The 12,873-nt window shown below is 46.5% G+C and overlaps 1 long non-coding RNA gene across 1 annotated transcript in view; it reads left to right on the top strand.

Annotated features, from left to right (window-relative positions):
• Nucleotides 1-12,873, top strand: part of LOC129829798 (uncharacterized) — a 71,566-nt gene that overhangs the window by 41,728 nt on the left and 16,965 nt on the right. The window contains exon 2 of the long non-coding RNA XR_008755453.1: nt 8,052-8,124. This is a non-coding gene — a long non-coding RNA (uncharacterized LOC129829798). The remainder of the gene's footprint in view (nt 1-8,051; nt 8,125-12,873) is intronic.

Raw genomic sequence — 12,873 nt, 5'->3', positions numbered from 1 at the left:
TTTGTTTACAGGAAGCTGGAGCCTTGGGTTAAAACTGAAATGGCATCCTATTCCCTATATAGTGCACTACTTCTGACTTAAGCCCTATGAGGCCAAAAGTACTGCACAGTTTCAGCTCCAGCCTTCAGCCCCGCCTGGCCCTTTCTGGCACCCGTAGCCATTTATTATCAGCTCTCGCCCCAACCCGAGGTGCAGACCGCTCCTATAGCAATCCAATTACTCTTATCTGAGCGCACCCCCTTCCTCTCCAGTATCCAAAAGGAAAGGAACCCATTCTTCTTTCTTATTACCTTTCTTTACTTTGTTCTAGGGGCCCTTGCCTTGTCCAGGGGACTGTATGCTACATATGTCTACCTGGGCAAGCTAATTAAATTGAGCTCCTTCTTCAGCACGCTACACTTACCCTAAGACTGTAATCAAAGAACGAGAGGGGTCTGGCAGAGAGAGAGAGAGAGAGAGAGAGAGAGAGAGAGAGAGAGAGAGAGAGAGAGAGAGAGAGAGAGAGAGAGAGAGAGAGAGAGAGAGAGAGAGAGAGAGAGAGAGAGAGAGAGAGAGAGAGAGAGAGAGAGAGAGAGAGAGAGAGAGAGAGAGAGAGAGAGAGAGAGAGAGAGAGAGAGAGAGAGAGAGAGAGAGAGAGGAGAGAGAGAGAGAGAGAGAGAGAGAGAGAGAGAGAGAGAGAGAGAGAGAGAGAGAGAGAGAGGCCCCAGCCTGCTGTCTGATTTATGGAGCTCCATGAGGGCAGCTAGCAGAGAGAGAGGCAATAAGAGACAGGGCTCTGCTCACTGTAAAGACTGTCAGGGAGAGATGACAGAGCATGGGCTGCTGTGTTATTCCTCTATCAGACTGCAACAGCCAACTACCCTTCATGCTGAGGACCCAAGAAAATGAATACAAATCCGAGTGCCTGGAATGGGATGACTGGGGGCGGGGAGGAGACAGAGGCTACATCCCAAATTGTACCCTATTCCCTACATAATGCACTACTTTTGACTAGAGCCTATATGGCTCTGGTTAAAAGTAGTGCACTATATAGGGAATTGGGTGCCAATTATAGTACTGAAGAATTGGGGGAATTGGGGAATTGGGGAATTGGGTGCCAATAATAGTACTGAAGTATAGTACTGTATGTATTTCCTTTGTTTGCAAAAAGGTAAGCAGGGATGGAAATCAATAATGGGTGCATTTCTTTGCACAGTGCCATATATTCCCCATAGGCATAGCCCTTACATAACAAAGTTTAGACAAATCATAATTGAATTAACAGCGTAATTGCAGGAGCCATAAAGACTTTGGGACTGTGGGTCCCTCCTGTGATAAACTAATAGATATGGCCACAGGGGATTGCGAGGTGAAGTCCCCTGCATTTACACTCTTCGAAAAAAAGGTGCTAAGTAGAAGAACCATACAGGGTTCTTCGGTTCGTCCCCATAGGGGAACCCTTTTTGGTGCTGGGTGCAACAGGTCAGCACCTCAGGAGCAGATGTCAGATGGCTTTTCATAGCGATCACTCAGAGTTAGAGACAGAGTCCAAAACAGCAGGTCCGGGACAAGGTAGCACGTCCGGTGAACAGGTCAGGGTTCCATAGCCGCAGGCAGAACAGTTGAAACTGGAGCAGCAGCATGGCCAGGTGGACTGTGGACAGCAAGGAGTCATCAGGCCAGGTAGAGAGAGAAAAAGAAATGCAGAAAGAAAGAGAGAGAGAAAGAGAGAGAGAAAGAAAGAGAGAGAAAGAGAGAGAGAGAGAATTAGAGCGAGCATACTTAAATTCACACAGGACACCGGATAAGACAAAAGAAATACAGACTGACCCTAGCCCCCTGACACTTTAACTACTGCAGCATAAATACTGGAGGCTGAGAGAGGAGGGGTCAGGAGACACTGTGGCCCCGTCCAACGATACCCCCGGACAGGGCCAAACAGGCAGGATATAACCCCACCCACTTTGCCAAAGCACAGCCCCCATACCACTAGAGGGTGTGGGGGCTGTGGGGCCTGATGACTCCTTGCTGTCCTCAGTCCACCTGGGTTCCTGCGGCTATGGAACCCTGACCTGTTCACCGGATGTGCTACTCGTCCCAGACCTGCTGTTTTCAACTCTCTAGAGACAGCAGAACCGGTAGAGATACTCTGAATAATTGGCTATGAAAAGCCAACTGACAATTACTCCTGAGGTGCTGACCTGTTGCACCCTCGACAACCACTGTGATTATTATTATTTGACCCTGCTGGTCATCTATGAACATTTGAACATCTTGGCCATGTTCTGTTATAATCACCCGGCACAGCCAGAAGAGGACTGGCCACCCCTCATAGCCTGGTTCCTCTCTAGGTTTCTTCCTAGGTTCTGGCCTTTTTAGGGAATTTTTCCTGCTTCTACGCCTGCATTGCTTGCTGTTTGGGGTTTTAGGCTGGGTTTCTGTACAGCACTTTGTGACATCAGCTGATGTAAGATAGGGCTGTATAAATACATTTGATTGATTGATCAGGCCAGGTAGTCCTGAGGCATGGTCCTACGGCTCAGGTCCTCCGAGAGAAAAGGGAGAGAAAGAGAGAGAGAAAGGGAGAGAGAAAGAGAAAGAGAGAGATAGAATTAGAGGGAGCCTATTTAAAGTCATATAGGACACCGGATAAGACGTGAGAAATACTCCAGATATAACAGACTGACCCTAGCCCCCCGATACATAAAATATTGCAGCATAAATACTGGAGGCTGAGACAGGAGGGGTTGAGAGACACTGGGGCCAAACAAGCAGGATATAACCCCACCCACTTTGCCAAGGCACAGCCCCTACACCACTAGAGGAATATCTTCAATATCTTAAAGCTGTCCTTGAAATATTCTTGATATGTAAGTCAAAAGAGAGATCAAGGTCCAGAGTAACACTGAGGTCCTTCACAGTTTTATTTGAGATGACTGTACAACCATCAAGATTAATTGTCAGATCCAACAGAAGATCTCTTTGTTTCTTGGGACCTAGAACTAGCATCTCTGTTTTGTCCAAGTTTAAAAGTAAAACATTTGCCACCATCCACTTCCTTATGTCTGAAACACAGGCTTCCAGGGAGAGCAATTTTGGGGCTTCACCATGTTTCATCGAAATGTACAGCTGTGTATCGTCTGCATAGCAGTGAAAGTTAACATTATATTTCCGAATGACATCACCAAGAGGCAAAATATATAGTGAAAACAATAGTTTGTCCTAAAACAGAACCTTGAGGAAGACCGAAATTTACAATAGATTTGTCAGAGGACAAACCATCCACAGAGACAAACTGATATCTTTCCGACAGATAAGATCTGAACCAGAACAGAACTTGTCCGTGTTGACCAATTTGGGTTTCCAATCTCTCCAAAAGAATGTGGTGATCGATGGTATCAAAAGCAGCACTAAGGTCTAGGAGCATGAGGACAGATGCAACGCCATTAAAAGGTCATTGACCACCTTCACGAGTGCAGTCTCAGTGCTATGATGAGGTCTAAAATCAGACTGAAGCATTTCATATACATTGTTTGTCTTCAGGAAGGCAGTGAGTTGCTGCAAAACAGCTTTTTCAAAAATGTTTGAGAGGAATGGGAGATTCGATATAGGCCGATAGTTTTTGATATTTTCTGGGTCAAGGTTTGGCTTTTTCAAGAGAGGCTTTATTACTGCCACTTTTAGTGAGGTTGGTACACATCCGGTGGATAGGGAAGCGTTTATTATGTTCAACATAGGAGGGCCAAGCACAGGAAGCACCTCTTTTAGTAGTTTAGTTGAAATAGGGTCCAGTATGCAGCTTGAAGGTTTAGAGGCCAAGACTATTTTCATCAATGTTTCAAGAGATATAGTACTAAACAACTTGAGTGTCTCCCTTGATCCTAGGTCCTGGCAGAGTTGTGCAGACTCAGGACAACTGAGCTTTGCAGAAATATGCAGATTTAAAGAGGAGTACGTAATTTGCTTTCTAATGATCATGATCTTTTCATCAAAGAAGTTCGGATTGTTCTTGTTCTCCTCAATTAAGTTGGAAGAATAGGATGATCGAGCAGCATTGAGGGCTCTTCGATACTGTACGGGACTGTCTTTCCAAGCTGGTCTGAAGACTTCTAGTTTGGTGTAGCGCCATTTCCGTTCCAATTTTCTGGAAGCTTGCTTCAGAGCTCGGGTATTTTCTGTATACCAGGGAGCTAGTTTCTTATGACAAATGTTTTTTGTTTTAAGTGTTGCGACTGCATCTAGGGTATTACGCAAGGTTACATTTAGTTCCTCAGTTAGGTGGTTAACCGATTTTTGTACTCTGGCGTCCTTGGGTAGGTGGAGGGAGTCTGGAAGGGCATCTAGGAATCTTTGAGTTGTCTGAGAATGTATAGCACGGCTTTTGATGATCCTTGTTTGGGGTCTGAGCAGATTATTTGTTGCAATTGCAAATGTAATAAAATGGTGGTCCCGATAGTCCAGGATTATGAGGAAAAACATTAAGATCGACAATATTTATTCCACGTGACAAAACTAGGTCCGGAGTATGACTGTGGCTGTGAGTAGGTCCGGAGACATGTTGGACAAAACCCACTGAGTCGATGATGGCTCCGCAAGCCTTTTGGAGTGGGTCTGTGGACTTTTCCATGTGAATATTAAAGTCACCAAAAATTAGAATATTATCTGCCATGACTACAAGGTCCGATAGGAATTCAGGGAACTCAGTGAGGAACCCTGTATATGGCCCAGGAGGCCTGTAAACAGTAGCTATAAAAGTGAGTAGGCTGCATAGATTTCATGACTAGCAGCTCAAAAGACGAAAAAGCAGTCTTTTTTTGTAAATTGAAATTTGCTATCGTAAATGTTAGCAACACCTCCTCCGCCTTTGCAGGATGCGCGGGGGATATGGTCACTTGTGTAACCAGGAGGAGAGGCCTCATTTAACATTTGAGTAAATTCATCAGGCTTGAGCCATGTTTCAGTCCAATTACATCAAGATTATGATCAGTGATTAGTTCATTGACTAACTGCATTGGAAGTGAGGGATCTAACATTAAGTTGCCCTATTTTGAGATGTGAGATATCACAATCTCTTCCAATAATGACAGGAATGGAGGACGTCTTTATTCCAGTTAGATTGCTAAGGCAAACACCGCCATGTTTAGTTTTGCTCAACCTAGATCGAGGCACAGACACGGTCTCAATGGGGATAGCTGAGCTGACTACACTAACTATGCTAGTGGTAGACTCCACTAAGCTGGCAGGGTGGCTAACAACCTGCTGCCTGGCCTGCACCCTATCCCATTGTGGAGCTAGAGGAGTTAGAGCCCTGTCTATGTTCATAGATAAGATGAGAGCACCCCTCCAGCTAGGATGGAGTCCATCACTCCTCAGCAGGCCAGGCTTGGTCCTGTTTGTGGGTGAGTCCCAGAAAGAGGGCCAATTATCTACAAATTCTATATTTTGGGAGGGGCAGAAAACATCTTTGGAGGGTTCTTCCTAGAACCTTCTATGAAAGGTTCCACCGGCCTTATTAGCCTTTAAAATGTAAGTATTCTGAACAGAAATATAAATGCAACATGCAACAATTTGAAAGATTTTACTTAATTAGGCCCTAATCTATGGATTTCATATGACTGGGAATATAGATATGCACTTTAAAAAAAGAAGGTAGGGGAGTGGATCAGAAAACCAGTCGGTATCAGGTGTGACCACTATTTGCCTTAAACCGCGCGACACATCTCCTTCACATAGAGTTGATCTGGCTGTTGATTGTGGCCTGTGGAATGTTGTCGCAATCCTCCTCAATGGCTTTGCGAAGTGGAGGATACTGGCAGGAAATGGAACATGTTGATGGACATGTCGATCCAGAGCATCCCAAACATGCTCAACTGGTGACATGTCTGGTGAATATGCAGACCATGGAAGAACTAGGAAATACTCAGCTTACAGGAATTGTGTACAGATTATTTTATTTTTATTTATTTTTATTTTACCTTTATTTAACCAGGTAGGCAAGTTGAGAACAAGTTCTCATTTACAACTGCGACCTGGCAAAAAATAAAGCAAAGCAGTTTGACACATACAACTACACAGAGTTACACATGGAATAAACAAATCATACAGTTAATAATACAGTATAAAAGTCTATATACAGTGTGTGCAAATGAGGTAAGATAAGGGAGGTAAGACAATAAATAGGCCATGGTGGCGAAGCAATTACAATATACCAATTAAACACTTGAGTGACTGATGTGCAGAAGATGAATGTGCAAGTAGAGATACTGGGGTGCAAAGGAGCAAGATAAATAAATAAATATAGTATGGGGATGCGGTAGTTGGATGGGCTATTTACAGATGGGCTATGTACAGGTGCATTGATCTGTGAGCTGCTCTGACAGCTGGTGCTTAAAGCTAGTGAGGGAGATATGAGTCTCCAGCTTCAGTGATTTTTGCAGTTCGTTTCCGTCATTGGCAGCAGAGAACTGGAAGGAAAGGCGACCAAACGAGGAATTGGTTTTGGGGGTGACTAGTGAAATATACCTGCTGGAGCGCGTTCTACGGGTGGGTGCTGCTATGGTGACCAGTGAGCTGAGATAAGGCGGGGCTTTACCTAGCAGAGACTTGTAGATGACCTGGAGCCAATGGGTTTGGCGACGAGTATGAAGCGAGGGCCAGTCAACGAGAGCGTACAGGTCGCAATGGTGGGTAGTATGTTGGGCTTTGGTGACAAAACGATGGCACTGTGATAGACTGCATCCAATTTGTTGAGTAGAGTGTTGGAGGCTATTTTGTAATTGACATCGCCGAAGTCGAGGATCGGTAGGATGGTCAGTTTTACAAGGGTATGTTTGGCAGCATGAGTGAAAGATGCTTTGTTGCGAAATAAGAAGCCGATTCTAGATTTAATTTGGGATTGGAGATGCTTAATGTGAGTCTGGAAGGAGAGTTTACAGTCTAACCAGACACCTAGGTATTTGTAGTTGTCCACATATTCTAAGTCAGAACCGTCCAGAGTAGTGATCCTGGGCGGGCGGGCAGGTGCGGGCAGCGATCGGTTGAAGAGCATGCATTTAGTTTTACTTGCATTTAAGAGTAGTTGGGGGCAACGGAAGGAGAGTTGTATGGCATTGAACCAGGCGAGACAGTCATTTGAGAAACCAAGGCTGTTTAGTCTGCCGATAAGAATGTGGTGATTGACAGAGTCAAAAGCCTTGACCAGGTCGATGAATACGGCTGCACAGTAATGTCTCTTATCGATGGCGGTTATGATATCATTTAGGACCTTGAGCGTGGCTGAGGTGCACCCATGACCAGCTCTGAAACCAGATTGCATAGCGGAGAAGGTACGGTGTGATTCGAAATGGTCGGTAATCTGTTTGTTAACTTGGCTTTTGAAGACCTTAGAAAGGCATGGTAGGATAGATATAGGTCTGTAGCAGTTTGGGTCTAGAGTGTCCCCCCATTTGAAGAGGGGGATGATCGCGGCAGCCTTCTAATCTTTGGGAATCTCAGACGATATGAAAGAGAGGTTGAACAGGCTAGTAATAGGGGTTGCAACAATTTCGGCAGGTCATTTTAGAAAGAGAGGGTCCAGATTGTCTAGCCCGGCTGATTTGTAGGGGTCCAGATTTTGCAGCTCTTTCAGAACATCAGCTATCTGGATTTGGGTGAAGGAGAAAAGGAGGAGGCTTGGGCGAGTTGCTGAGGGGGGTGCCGGGTAGTTGATCGGGGTAGGGGTAGCCAGGTGGAAAGCATGGCCAGCCGTAGAAAAATGCTTATTGAAATTCTCAATTATAGGTGATTTATCGGTAGTGACAGTGTTTCCTAGCCTCAGTGCAGTGGGCAGCTGGGAGGAGGTTCTCTTATTCTCCATGGACTTTACAGTGTCCCAGAACTTTTTGGAGTTTGTGCTGCAGGATGCAAAGATCCTGTAGCAGATCCTTGTGACATGGGGCCGTGCATTATCATGCTGAAACATGAGGTGATGGCGGCAGATGAATGGCACAACAATGGCCCTTAGGATCTCGTCATGGTATCTCTGTGCTTTCAAATTGCCATTGATAAAATGTAATTGTGTTTGTTGTCCATAGGTTATGCCTGTCCATGCCTGCCCAGTTGGACGTACTGCCAAATTCTCTAAAATGATGTTGGAGGCGGCTTATGGTAAGCTTTTTGTGCAAATGGAAGATTTCTGAGATCTTTTATTTCAGCTCATGAAACCAACACTTTACATTTTGTGTTTATATTTTTGTTCTGTGTATTTATGACAATAGAACCCTTTTCCTTACAAAGGACCCTTGTCTTTCAAAAAGGGTAATTCTGCTCAAAATGGTTCTTGGTAGAACTCTAACACTCCGCAAAGAACCCTTTTTGGAACCCTTTCTTCTGAGAGTGTATGGGCATCATGCTATAGGTGATTTATTAGATGGAGTAGTGGGGTATTGATCGAAGGAATGAATAGGAAGAAAGATAAGAGTTGTGACAACTTCCTTAGAACTCATGGGAAGGTTTGGAATTTATGGAAATGGTGTGCATCATGTTCCCCAACATGGCATTTATAGAGAGCTGTCACAGAAAGTGACTGACTCACTGCATTCAATTTATCCTGAACAGCAGAGCAATATAAGGCTCTGCTGTAGCCTACTCTAATACAAATGTTTTGTACAGTGTGTTCCGTACAGTATACAGAAGATGTTCTGTACAAATCTTCCATACACTATGCCCAGTTCTACAGTACCAACGTATAGCTTCATACCAAAAAATCCTTCAATGCTCCTTAGATGTCTAATATTTTCCTACACTCCCTACCCTGTTGCTGTCTATGATCAGTTTGGCAACGGTGTCTTTGCTCAGTTTGACAGCGGTGTCTCTGCTCAGTTTGGCAGCGGTGTCTCTGATCAGTTTGACAGCGGTGTCTCTGATCAGTTTGACAGCGGTGTCTCTGCTCAGTTTGACAGTGGTGTCTCTGCTCAGTTTGGCAGCGGTGTCTCTGCTCAGTTTGACACTGGTGTCTCTGCTCAGTTTGGCAGTTGTGTCTCTGCTCAGTTTGGCAGCGGTGTCTCTGATCAGTTTGACAGCGGTGTCTCTGCTCAGTTTGACAGTTGTGTCTCGGCTCAGTTTGACAGCGGTGTCTCTGCTCAGTTTGACAGCGGTGTCTATTCTCTGTTTGACAGCGGTGTCTCTTCTCAGTTTGACAGCGGTGTCTCTTCTCAGTTTGACAGCGGTGTCTCTGCTCAGTTTGACAGTGGTGTCTCTTCTCAGTTTGACAGCGGTGTCTATTCTCTGTTTGACAGCGGTGTCTCTGCTCAGTTTGACAGTGGTGTCTCTTCTCAGTTTGGCAGTTGTGTCTCTTCTCAGTTTGACAGCGGTGTCTCTTCTCAGTTTGACAGTGGTGTCTCTGATCAGTTTGACAGTGGTGTCTCTGCTCAGTTTGACAGTGGTGTCTCTTCTCAGTTTGACAGCGGTGTCTCTGCTCAGTTTGACAGTGGTGTCTCTTCTCAGTTTGGCAGTTGTGTCTCTTCTCAGTTTGACAGTGGTGTCTCTGCTCAGTTTGACAGCGGTGTCTCTGATCAGTTTGACAGTGGTGTCTCTGCTCAGTTTGACAGCGGTGTCTCTGCTCAGTTTGACAGCGGTGTCTCTGCTCAGTTTGACAGCGGTGTCTCTGCTCAGTTTGACAGCGGTGTCTCTGCTCAGTTTGACAGTGGTGTCTCTGCTCAGTTTGACAGTTGTGTCTCTGCTCAGTTTGACAGTGGTGTCTCTGATCAGTTTGGCAGTTGTGTCTCTGCTCAGTTTGACAGCGGTGTCTCTGATCAGTTTGGCAGTTGTGTCTCTTCTAAGTTTGACAGTGGTGTCTCTGATCAGTTTGGCAGTTGTGTCTCTGCTCAGTTTGACAGCGGTGTCTCTGCTCAGTTTGACAGTGGTGTCTCTGATCAGTTTGGCAGTGGTGTCTCTGATCAGTTTGGCAGTTGTGTCTCTGCTAAGTTTGACAGCGGTGTCTCTGATCAGTTTGGCAGTTGTGTCTCTTCTCAGTTTGACAGTGGTGTCTCTATTCAGTTTGGCAGTTGTGTCTCTGCTCAGTTTGGCAGCGGTGTCTCTGCTCAGTTTGACAGCGGTGTCTCTGCTCAGTTTGACAGCGGTGTCTCGGCTCAGTTTGACAGCGGTGTCTCTGCTCAGTTTGACAGTGGTGTCTCTGCTCAGTTTGACAGCGGTGTCTCTGCTCAGTTTGACAGCGGTGTCTCTTCTCAGTTTGACAGTGGTGTCTCTTCTCAGTTTGACAGCGGTGTCTCTTCTCAGTTTGACAGCGGTGTCTCTGATCAGTTTGACAGCGGTGTCTCTGCTCAGTTTGACAGCGGTGTCTCTGATCAGTTTGGCAGTTGTGTCTCGGCTCAGTTTGACAGCGGTGTCTCTGATCAGTTTGGCAGTTGTGTCTCGGCTCAGTTTGACAGCGGTGTCTCTGATCAGTTTGACAGCGGTGATTCTGCTCAGTTTGACATTGGTGTCTCTGCTCAGTTTGACAGCGGTGTCTCTGCTCAGTTTGACAGCGGTGTCTCTTCTCAGTTTGACAGCGGTGTCTCTGCTCAGTTCGACAGTTGTGTCTCGGCTCAGTTTGGCAGTTGTGTCTCTGCTCAGTTTGACAGTGGTGTCTCTTCTCAGTTTGGCAGTTGTGTCTCTGCTCAGTTTGACAGCGGTGTCTCTTCTCAGTTTGACAGCGGTGTCTCTGCTCAGTTTACAGCGGTGTCTCTGATCAGTTTGGCAGTTGTGTCTCTGCTCAGTTTGACAGCGGTGTCTCTTCTCAGTTTGGCAGTTGTGTCTCTGCTCAGTTTGACAGCGGTGTCTCTGATCAGTTTGGCAGTTGTGTCTCTTCTCAGTTTGACAGTGGTGTCTCTGATCAGTTTGGCAGTTGTGTCTCTGCTCAGTTTGACAGCGGTGTCTCTGCTCAGTTTGACAGCGGTGTCTCTGCTCAGTTTGACAGCGGTGTCTCTGATCAGTTTGGCAGTTGTGTCTCTGCTCAGTTTGACAGCGGTGTCTCTTCTCAGTTTGACAGCGGTGTCTCTGATCAGTTTGACAGCGGTGTCTCTGCTCAGTTTGACAGCGGTGTCTCTGATCAGTTTGGCAGTTGTGTCTCTGATCAGTTTGACAGCGGTGTCTCTGATCAGTTTGACAGCGGTGTCTCTGCTCAGTTTGACAGCGGTGTCTATTCTCTGTTTGACAGCGGTGTCTCTTCTCAGTTTGACAGCGGTGTCTCTTCTCAGTTTGACAGCGGTGTCTCTTCTCAGTTTGACAGCGGTGTCTCTGATCAGTTTGACAGCGGTGTCTCTGCTCAGTTTGACAGCGGTGTCTCTGCTCAGTTTGACAGTGGTGTCTCTGCTCAGTTTGACAGTGGTGTCTCTTCTCAGTTTGACAGCGGTGTCTCTGCTCAGTTTGACAGTGGTGTCTCTGATCAGTTTGGCAGTTGTGTCTCTGCTCAGTTTGACAGCGGTGTCTCTGCTCAGTTTGACAGCGGTGTCTCTTCTCAGTTTGACAGTGGTGTCTCTGCTCAGTTTGGCAGTTGTGTCTCTGCTCAGTTTGACAGCGGTGTCTCTGCTCAGTTTGACAGCGGTGTCTCTGCTCAGTTTGACAGCGGTGTCTCTTCTCAGTTTGACAGCGGTGTCTCGGCTCAGTTTGACAGTGGTGTCTCTGATCAGTTTGGCAGTTGTGTCTCTGCTCAGTTTGACAGCGGTGTCTCTGATCAGTTTGGCAGTTGTGTCTCTGCTCAGTTTGACAGCGGTGTCTCTGATCAGTTTGGCAGTTGTGTCTCGGCTCAGTTTGACAGCGGTGTCTCTGCTCAGTTTGACAGCGGTGTCTCTTCTCAGTTTGACAGTGGTGTCTCTTCTCAGTTTGACAGCGGTGTCTCTTCTCAGTTTGACAGCGGTGTCTCTGATCAGTTTGACAGCGGTGTCTCTGCTCAGTTTGACAGCGGTGTCTCTGATCAGTTTGGCAGTTGTGTCTCGGCTCAGTTTGACAGCGGTGTCTCTGATCAGTTTGGCAGTTGTGTCTCTGCTAAGTTTGACAGCGGTGTCTCTGATCAGTTTGGCAGTTGTGTCTCTTCTCAGTTTGACAGTGGTGTCTCTATTCAGTTTGGCAGTTGTGTCTCTGCTCAGTTTGGCAGCGGTGTCTCTGCTCAGTTTGACAGCGGTGTCTCTGCTCAGTTTGACAGCGGTGTCTCTGCTCAGTTTGACAGCGGTGTCTCTGCTCAGTTTGACAGTGGTGTCTCTGCTCAGTTTGACAGCGGTGTCTCTGCTCAGTTTGACAGCGGTGTCTCTTCTCAGTTTGACAGTGGTGTCTCTTCTCAGTTTGACAGCGGTGTCTCTTCTCAGTTTGACAGCGGTGTCTCTGATCAGTTTGACAGCGGTGTCTCTGCTCAGTTTGACAGCGGTGTCTCTGCTCAGTTTGACAGCGGTGTCTCTGATCAGTTTGACAGTGGTGTCTCTGCTCAGTTTGACAGCGGTGTCTCGGCTCAGTTTGACAGCGGTGTCTCTGATCAGTTTGGCAGTTGTGTCTCGGCTCAGTTTGACAGCGGTGTCTCTGATCAGTTTGACATTGGTGTCTCTGCTCAGTTTGACAGCGGTGTCTCTGCTCAGTTTGACAGCGGTGTCTCTTCTCAGTTTGACAGCGGTGTCTCTGCTCAGTTCGACAGTTGTGTCTCGGCTCAGTTTGGCAGTTGTGTCTCTGCTCAGTTTGACAGCGGTGTCTCTTCTCAGTTTGACAGTGGTGTCTCTGCTCAGTTTGACAGCGGTGTCTCTGCTCAGTTTGACAGCGGTGTCTCTTCTCAGTTTGACAGCGGTGTCTCTGCTCAGTTTACAGCGGTGTCTCTGATCAGTTTGGCAGTTGTGTCTCTGCTCAGTTTGACAGCGGTGTCTCTTCTCAGTTTGG

Source organism: Salvelinus fontinalis, chromosome 31 (genome assembly GCF_029448725.1).
Source record: "Salvelinus fontinalis isolate EN_2023a chromosome 31, ASM2944872v1, whole genome shotgun sequence".
NCBI lineage: Eukaryota > Metazoa > Chordata > Actinopteri > Salmoniformes > Salmonidae > Salvelinus > Salvelinus fontinalis.
This window is presented reverse-complemented; position numbering and strand designations above follow the sequence as displayed.